Genomic DNA, 9,924 nt, shown 5'->3' with positions numbered 1-9,924 from the left:
TAAGGGTGTGGGCCCCTGTGGAGGTCACTGTCAAGGAAGTGGGGTGCTGTGAAACTCACTGTTAAAGGGGTGGGCTGCTGTGAAGGTCAAAGTTAAGGGGATGGACTACTGTGGAGGTCCCATTTTAAAGTGGTGTGGCACTTTGGGGGGGTCAGTGTTAAGGGGTGGGGAACTGTGGAGTTCACTGTTAAAGGGGCGGGGTGCTGTAAAGGTCATTGTTATGGGGGATACTGTTGATATCTTTTGATGACACACACAAACATTACATGAAATTTACCCGTGCAAAGCCGGGTCCTTCTGCTAGTTAACAATAAACTAGAAACCTGTTATTTAAAAGCAAATAGACTTGTGTACCATCGCGAAAGCGGACTTTGTCAGCAGTGATGTCACTATTACTACGTGTGAAATGCCAATGGCTGGGGTACAGAGACAATATTCATCACTAACTTTTTGGATACTACAACCAGTGGATTATGTTCTCCAGAAGGACAGATAGTATGTTCATCCATGACCCTACAGGACTACGGCAGGTATGGATCAGCTAGTCAATTCACTTATGTAAGATTATACTATAAGCCTTCTTTGGAGGAACGGTACAGACAGATAATAATATACTCATATACTTATAATGGGTATATAGCAGCATGATACTACATTTGAGTCATTATATTTGGTTGGTAAAAGGTTGTCAACAGCCGCTAAAAAATTATTATTATTTTTTTAGATAAACTCTTGTAACAAGCCTGAGGCGCAGATGGGGAAATGATCCGTTCTCTGTTCTTGTGTCTCATAACTTGTTGTCACCAATCATTAATAAAGTTTTTTTTTTTAAATGTCTATACTTGTACTTGGGCTTATTTTTAGTTATTTTTTTTTAGATGTTGTCTTATTGCCTCAGAACCGATGAAGTCACCACAGAACCCAGACACTATGGAATTCGTTAGGAGATGTTCTGTTTTTATAAATGATCCTCTTATAGGTGATTGCTCTACACAGTCCATCCATCTCATCATTATAGTTCTGTATGCTCGGAAAAGAATGTCATATATATATATATATATATGATGATGATGCTACTGCTCCTCATCAAGAAGACCCAACAGCTATACCTCCGGGTAACTGATACTGGAGATCGGATCACCACAGAAAGAAGGTTTATCTCTGTGCATCTATGTCATTGTGATGTAGGAACTTTATCCATCCAAAAATTCTTACAGGTGTGAGGCAGCATTGGTGCACAAACTATAGGCAAATAGGCTTATTTTTCACTGCAGGATAGACAACTAATGGGATTCAAGTATCCTAATTCCTTTTAACGGTATGAGGGTCCTTCGTCTATCCTCCATCTACACTGAAAATGAGCTAATTTGGGGAATATAAGGTGAGCATATAAAGAGAATATGAGTTTTATAGGTCCCTGTATGTGTAATATGCCTGTCAATGGATATGACAAAATGAATGGACTTGGAATTAGGAACTGAGCATTCAAAGCATGACAAGGGAGGGAATGTGGTCCTGATGACCAGGAAGTACTACATGGAGGAGGCAGGTAGACAACTGGGAGACGGCACAGTATATCTTAAACTGAAGGGAGACCCAGTGCAGGGGATAACCTTAAGACTTCATGCACTAATAGAGAAATACATAGTGGCCGGGTTCTTACCCAGAGGTATGGCCAACCGGCCCATTCCTGCCTATCCCAAAATTCCCGTATGGTATTCACAAGTCACTGACCCAACCCCCAGGCCGCCCTATAGTAGCCGGGATTGGGTCAGTGACAGAACCACTATCTGGCTACGTGGACTGGCTCCTCAGGCCACTTCTTGTTAGTACTCCGACGTATCTCAAGGACACCGGGGACTTCCTCCGGGCACTCCAGCTCTTTGAGTGGCGGAGGGAGTTCTGCCTAGTGTGCTTGGACGTCGAGAGCCTCTATACCAGGATCCCTCATGATTTAGGGCTCCGGGCTGTCAACCTTGTACTTAGCAGGAGTGATAAGGATACTACGTTCAATAGCTTCATTCTCGAAGCATTAGACCTGGTCCTCACCAGCAATGTGTTTCAGTTCGATGGTCAGTGGTACCGCCAGGTACTAGGTACCACAATGGGCACGCCTGTGTCGTGCACATTCGCAAACCTGTACCTGGCGGTATTTGAAGAGACATATATATTCTCGGTGGGTAACCCCTTCCTGCGGCTCATACATTTATTTTTGCGCTATGTGGATGATATTTTTCTGGTCTGGTCAGACGGCGAGGAGTCGTGCCGCAAGTTTGTGGACTACCTTAACGCGCACAACAGGATGAACATGCAATTCACCCTCAATTACGGGGGTGAGTCGCTTGACTTTCTGGATGTGCGCGTCACAGTGAAGGATGGTGTATTACACACTACGGGTTTTTGCAAGCCCACAGCGTCTAACTCGCTGCTTCACCAGACTAGTTTTCATACGCCGTCGGTGAAGAGAGCCGTCCCATACGGACAATTTGTCAGTTTGAGGAGGATCAATGACACTGACGCCGGGTTTCACAGGCAGGCTGAAGAGCTCAGCAACCGGGAGTAGTCTCAGCAGCCCTACGCAGGGCAGCTGCACTCAATCGAAACATATTGCTGGCTGGGAGAGATAGAAGCATTGAACAACCCCGTTTCGCCTTTGCATTTAAATATAGCCCCGCTGCAGATATCATTAAGCGGGTTATTAATGAGAATTGGGATCTCTTGAAAGGGGATCTAGCTTTGAGCAACCTCTCCAGCCAGCGACCATTGGTCTCATTTAGAAAGTGCACTTAAAGATAAGTTGGTCAATAGTGTACTCCACAAACCACAGGTGGAGACTTGGCTTACTAGTAAAAAGTCTAAAGGAAACTACAAGTGTGGACATTGTTCCCTTTGTGCATTAAATATGTGGCAAGTGGTTACAAATAGGAGGAGTTAAACATGTGGTACGGGATTTTATAACGTGCCGTACACCCTATGTTGTTTACGTTGTATTTTGCCCGTGTAAGAGATTTTATATTGGCAAAACAATTCGCCCACCTTTTGAGCGAATACGAGAACATTCTATTCGTTCAGGCAGAGGGTGCCCCCGCTTGATTGAGCATATCAGGGCCGCGCATGGCGGCCGCCCGCGTTGTCTTTCCTTTGCAGGAGTGGAACAGGTTCGACCCATCCCCAGGGGACACCGGCTGCTCCTGCAGAGGGAAGCAAGGTGGATTCTACTCACTAGGGCCACTGGAGCAGCGGGGCTGAACGATAGGAATGACATGTCCGTATTCCTTTAGGAGAGGAAGTGAGTAACTAGGAAACCTGTTTGTGTTGAGCCCTGTCAGATAAAAGGTTTCTGGGCCCCTTAAGAGATAGACCCTCTCTTGCATAGCGATCATCTTTATACGTTGCACAAACTAGTAATGTCATTGTGCAGCGATACACAGTGCATGAATATGTCCGTATAACTATGGAGACTGATTTAACCTTTGGTGATGATTTGTATGTAGTTCTTTTTCTTCACATGTGTGTTTTTAACGTCACTTACCTGCGGCGTACAGCTGTTGCTGATGACTCCGGCTGTGGGGCGTCGCCTTTATAATGCGCAGTATTGCGCGATGATGACTAGAGCGGCCAGAAGAAGCGCGATGGTACGTGCAAAACGTCCGTAGCCGCTGATCACCTGCAAGAGCTTGTCCGCCCCAGCACCCCACCTACCCCACCTACCCCGTCCTGAATGAAGGAAGAATAAAGAGATACATTTTTGCTACTTCGGTGAGTGCCGCATGTTCTTTTGGTTACTTTCTCTACATTGTTGCACTGAGCATTCAAAGCATAAAGCCAACCTATATACATTTCTGTAAGGCATCTGATATGACACGGTTTAAATGATAATAGGGTTCCCTATGGAAATAGACATTCCAAATAAGTGATACCTTGTTCTTTCAAAAAGCTTGTATCTTGTAATAGGGATCTAGACTCTGCGTAGAACCTATCCAATCCGTAACTTCCTGGAGTAGTCTGTGTGACAGCTGACCCACGGGAGCCAGAGACAATGGTGCAGGGCATTGAGGGATCAGGTCAGGGTCAGGTTAGGCAGAATATGTGGTCTGAAGTCAAGGCAGGAAGCAAAGGAACAATAACGAGGTCAGGCACAGGTCAGGCAGCAGAGAATCATAATCCAGTAAATAGGCAGAAAGTCAGTACACAGGCAGATAACAGAAGAAAGCACTACTTTGCAGGGAACTAGCAAGCTAAAAAAAACTATTGCTCAGGTAGTCTTAGATACAACAGGGGTACAATCCATTAGCATTAGCATGAGGCGGGTCCCGGCCGCTGGCGAGGTAAACAGGACATTGGCGGCCACGAGCCACTGCGTGTAACAGTATCCTCCTTATGCTCTCTCATTTTAGTCCAGATTTCTGCAGTTTTTTTTTTTTTTTAAACAGGGGCATTATTCCGTACACTCACAATGTGCTTAGTCCTAGCCACAATGCCTCATCTAGGGTTTTGTCTTTATTTGGCTTCTTCCATGGCTTTCCAGTAGGGCAGGGCCAGTCCAGTGCAACTTCATGGGATCCTCCTCCATGCCACAGTCAGAGATAATGCAGCCCAAGAAGGGTAGAGTTTTTTCAAAGATGCACTTTTCAAGCTTAGCATAAAGGTTAATCTCTGTCAAGTGCTGGAGGACAGGACCGTGCATACATGTCTCCAGTGTGAAGTTAGGTCATGTGAGAAGATCAGGATGTCATCCATATAGACCACTACACATCTATAGAGGAGATCACATAATACATCATAATACCAAATTATTGAAAAACAACAGGAGCATTACAGAGGCCAGAGTGCATGACAAGATATCCATGGTGACTGTCTCTGGTGTTAAAAATGATCTTCTACTCCTAATCTTCTCGATTCCGGGTGAGATTGTAAGATCCTCTGAGATTCAACTTAGTGAAGATCATGGCTCCAAAAATCCTATGAAAGAGCTCCACGATTAGTGGCAAAGGGTATTTATTTTTCACAGTGATTTAATCAATAAATGACCGGAGAGACCTGACGATCTCCTTTACAAAGAAGAAACGTTTGCCTGCCTGTGAAGAGACATCAGAATGAAGCCCATATCAAGGTTCTCCTTAATATAATCCAGGGTTTCTCAACTCCGGTCCTCGGGACCCACCTACCAGTCTGGATTTGAGACTATCCCACAGAATGAATACCTGTGGTAAGTCCTGATGCATTGGCACTAATTATATCACCTGCTCAATACTAAGGAAATCCTGAAAACATGACTGGTAGGTGGGTCCCGAGGACCGGAGTTGAGAAACCCTGATATAATCAGACTTGTGTTTCAGGTAGAAACAATGTGTGGTCATGACCACATGTAGGAGTAGCTGCTGGCATCAGGCTGATTGGACAGTCATAGGGACGATGTGGTGGCGGAGTCTCAGCCTGCTTCTTGTCAAAGCCATTTGAGTAGCTAGCATAGCGTATCGGTCAGTAGGAACCTGGATATGCCTGTAGCCCACCAGTACCGGAGATAATGGTGCAGACACTTTGGCTAAAGACGCGTTAGTAGTCAAGTTGTTCAGGCACACCAAAATGGTATAGAGGTACTGTATGAGTTGCTCTTATTGACCAGACTGATTAGTTAACTCCTTATATACTTCAGACAGGCCCATCTTAAGTGGGTCAGCGGGTTAAATGGCCTGAGCAAATTGTTAGGACAGTGATTGTGGAACCAATGTGTCAACCACCAGATTTAACTTTGGGCTAAACGTAAAGCAGTTGCACTGTCAGTCTTCTGGTATTCCCCCCTTAACCCCTGTAGAAGGATCTAGACTTCGGTGCAGGGGAGCCACTAGGCCGCTACCTCCTGGAGCACTCTCTGTGTGATTGAAAGCTCACAGGGGCACCAAAGGGTCAGGCAAAATTGTAGTCAAGAATAGGCCAAGGTCAGGGCAGGGATAGTTTATGTTATCTAGTAAACGGTCTGAGCAGGCAGTGAAGGGTCAATACAGAGGTCGGGTCAGGAATTGGAGAATCAGAATCCAGTAAACGGGCAGAAACTTGTTGCATGGGCAGACAACAGAATATAGCACACCTTTTGAAGGGAACTAGCAAGACAATGTATTGCCCACAGGGGAAGGTTGCCTTAGGTACCTGAGGGTTGCCAACTATTGGTTGGTGTAGATTAGGGTGCGTTCGCTCTGGTCCTTTAGGAGCCGAGGAAGCATTAACTTTACGGGCAGAGGAGGCGAGGCCTTGATGGCAAACAGCCTGTGTGGAGGGACAGAGCAGGCCCTGTAACGCCCCAGAGTGGCATTACCACTTCTTCACCCCGCTACTATGGGCTAATATAATGTCATCTTGTGTACCGTATTTTTCGCCATATAAGACGCACCGGCCCATAAGACGCATCTAGGTTTTAGAGGGGAACTATAAGAAAAAAATATTTTTCATTACACCTCAGGTCAGACCACCAATCAGACCCCCAATGTTAATAAGACCCCAATAAGACCTCAGATCATACCCCCATGCCTCATATAAGTCCTCCATGCCTCTAATCAGCCCCCAGCCATATGTAATCAGCAGCCCCCAGCCATATATGTAATCAGCAGCCCCCAGCCATATATGTAATCAGCAGCCCCCAGCCATATATGTAATCAGCAGCTCCCAGCCATATATGTAATCAGCAACCCCCAGCCATATATGTAATCAGCAGCTCCCAGCCATAGATCACAAAATGAATAAACCCCTTACCTCTCCTGCTCCTGGACGCCGCCGCTCCTCTCCTCCAGCACGATCCTCTTCCTCCTCTGTCGGCTGTGCTGTGAACTGGTGCACACAGCGTGAGGTCACAGAGAGCCCTCACACTGTGCGCAGAGCCTTCACCGCTTCCTGGTCCTCCTGTACTAATGAGCGCTTCCATTATGGATTCGCCCCATAAGACGCAGGGGCATTTTCCCCCCAGTTTGGGGAGAAAAAATTGCGTCTTATGGGGCGAAAAATACGGTATTTATTTCAGGTCCACTACACTGTGAATTCCTATTTCTAATGTAACTGTTATGTATAAAATGCAATATGCCTGGTTCACCAGCAGGTGGCAGCAAACACAGCAGAGCTACAATTAGGTAGAATGGAACCTTTGATTCCATCCTCTGGAAAAGGACAGGGCGAGTCCCACTTCCATCAGGAAGGGTGGGGACCAGAGTTAGTAAGTTCCAGCGCACCCCCTGCTAAGGGATGGCGTGCTGGGCACGTCTCTGCTGGATGTGCCCAAGCCAGCCAGAGCACCTTAAGCTCTGCTGGCCATGGAGGTCAAAGCTTAAAGCCTCAGAAGCATAGTTCCCTGGCATAACTTAAGAGTCAGTCTACAGAGAGAAGGTGCAGCAGACAGAAAAGTAGAGTTATACAGCCAGCCTGTCAGTACAGCAGGGCCAGAGAGAAACAGATGTAGCAGAGACGAGTTTGCCTGCCAGTTTTAATGCTAAAGCCTGCTGGGACCAAGACAAAATCCTGAAAAAGATACCTGTGAATTTTGAACCAATAGACTAATGCTTCCTCAGAGCTTGGTCTTGTAACATAGCAGAAGTGACCTAAAATGTAGCGCTGATCTGTTCTCTACATGCCAGGCTGCAGGCTGGTACTTTGTCTGCAGTGTATATAATGTGGGCATCACAGCATACCTCCCAACCATCCCGGATCCGGCGGGACAGTCCCGGATTTCAGTGGCTGTCCCGGTAAGGGGGAGTATGTTCTGCTCTAGGCAGCTGTCCCTGCTTCCATAGGATACAGACACAGCTGCCTGTAATGATGAAGCAGAGAGCCGTCCGCGTCGTCTCCCTGCTCCATCATTCCTCCCCCTGCCTGTACTCTGTAATTCTGGTCTAGGAGGGGAAAAAGGGGGGGGGGGGGCAGCTCCATGTGTCCTGCTGCTGGGGAACGAAGTGAGTATGTGGAGTTTATTACTGGGCATATTACTGTGAGGGGGAACAATCTTGGGCATATTACTGTGAGGGGGCACAATCCTGGGCATATTACTTTGAGGGGGCACATAACTGGGCATATTACTGTGAGGGGGCACATATCTGGGTAAAACTACTGTGAGGGGCACATATCTGGGCATAACTACTGTAAGGTGGCACATATCTGGGTAAAACTACTGTGAGGGGAACATATCTGGGCATAACTACTGTGAAGGGGCATGTATCTGGCCATAACTACTGTGAGGGGGCACATCTGGGCATAACTAATGAGGGGGCACATATCTGGGCATAACTACTGTGAGGGGGCACATATCTGGGCATTACTACTATGAGAGGGCACATATCTGGGTATAACTACTGTGAGGGGGCACATATCTAGGCATAACTACTGTGAGGGGGCACATCTGGGCATAACTAATGTGAGGGAGCACAAATCTGGGTATAACTACTGTGAGGGGGCACATATCTGTCATAACTACTTTAAAGGAGGCACATAACTGGGCATAATCTGTGAAGGGGGCACAATGTTGGCATAAATACTGTGCGGTGGCATAAAGGGGGAATAATTACTATGTGGGATAATTTAGGGCACTGGGTGAGATTAGGTGTTTAGTTATGTTTAGGCGTGGCCTAGTGCGGGAAAAATAGTGTCCCTCTTCCTTCTTTTCAAAAGTTGGGAGGTATGTCACGGAGTGACACCGAACCCCCGACAGTCGGCCTTCCCACATAATGAGCAACTCACATTCTGGGACCCCCACACCGGCCATCTATAGTATTAAAACAATCGGCATGATGAAACGTGTTCTGAAACCATGTTGGCCTCCGTATGTCCGGCAGAGCGGGCGGGAAGACATACTTTATAGATATTTCATATCTGCCAGCTGAGTGAGATTGGTGGAGTATGCACATGTAAGGAATGCCAGAAGACTGGGCCAATAATGGGAAGGAGAACCCTCTCAGCTACACCTTGTGCTTAATTGGGGTAAAAATTAGGGATTTACGACATTTCCTTGACACAATTCTGGGATCCCACCAACATTGGGTTATGTCCCACGTTCCCCGAGCCCCAGGACCAGAAAATGGGCTCTTATCAAGCCTTTCTATTTTAATCCTTTTATTATTATATCTGTTTTGCACGCCTGTTTATGTCTGTTATTTCTTTTCAGATTTTTACTGTACATTTTATTACATTAAAACTACATGTTTAATGGTTTTGGCCTGAAATGAGCCATTAACCTGCACTGTAAGTGTATAAGTGCAGTTTGTGTTACGTGGGGCTGCTAGAAGTCTGGCTAGTGCTAGTGATTGGAGCTTTCTATGAGCACCTAATTAATTGGTATACTAATTGGGCTGCATGAAAGGCTGTGTTGGGGTGTGATCTCTGTTCGATGAGTCCAAAACGGAAGGCAGGAAGTACAGAAATCAGCAGCGCATCATAGGATGAGTACGTCAGGACTATGTATCGTCAGACGCCCGTAAATTGGAGGCTCACCTGCTCGATTAGGCACAACTTTAATGTGTGTGTATCAGCATCGCATAAAGCCGCAGTCACACGAACTTCAAGGACAGGTGTCCAGTCTTCCAAGGAGATAAGTAGAGTTGAGAATGATGGACCGCAAGGCCCAAAGGACCACGTCAACTGTCGTGCGATCAACGGATTCTTTTTATTGAGAAAAACAAACAATTTCAGAGATATAATTCTCCTTCATGTAAACCTGAAGAAGGACAATTATATCGCCGAAACGCGTTGTTTTTCGCAATAAAAAGAATCCATTGATCGCACGTCAGTTGATGCGGTCCATCATTCTCAACTCTTATGTTTAATGATTGGCCTGCGTGTGGGAGCGTGCGTGAAATAGATTGGCCCTTGGCAGTCGCACCCGAGTCACCTCACTGGGCGGTCTCCATACATGACAGCGACCCCTTTCCCATGGTATTGATTTTTCAGATC

Source organism: Bufo gargarizans, chromosome 6 (assembly GCF_014858855.1).
Source record: "Bufo gargarizans isolate SCDJY-AF-19 chromosome 6, ASM1485885v1, whole genome shotgun sequence".
Classification (NCBI taxonomy): Eukaryota; Metazoa; Chordata; class Amphibia; order Anura; family Bufonidae; genus Bufo; species Bufo gargarizans.
This window is presented reverse-complemented; position numbering follows the sequence as displayed.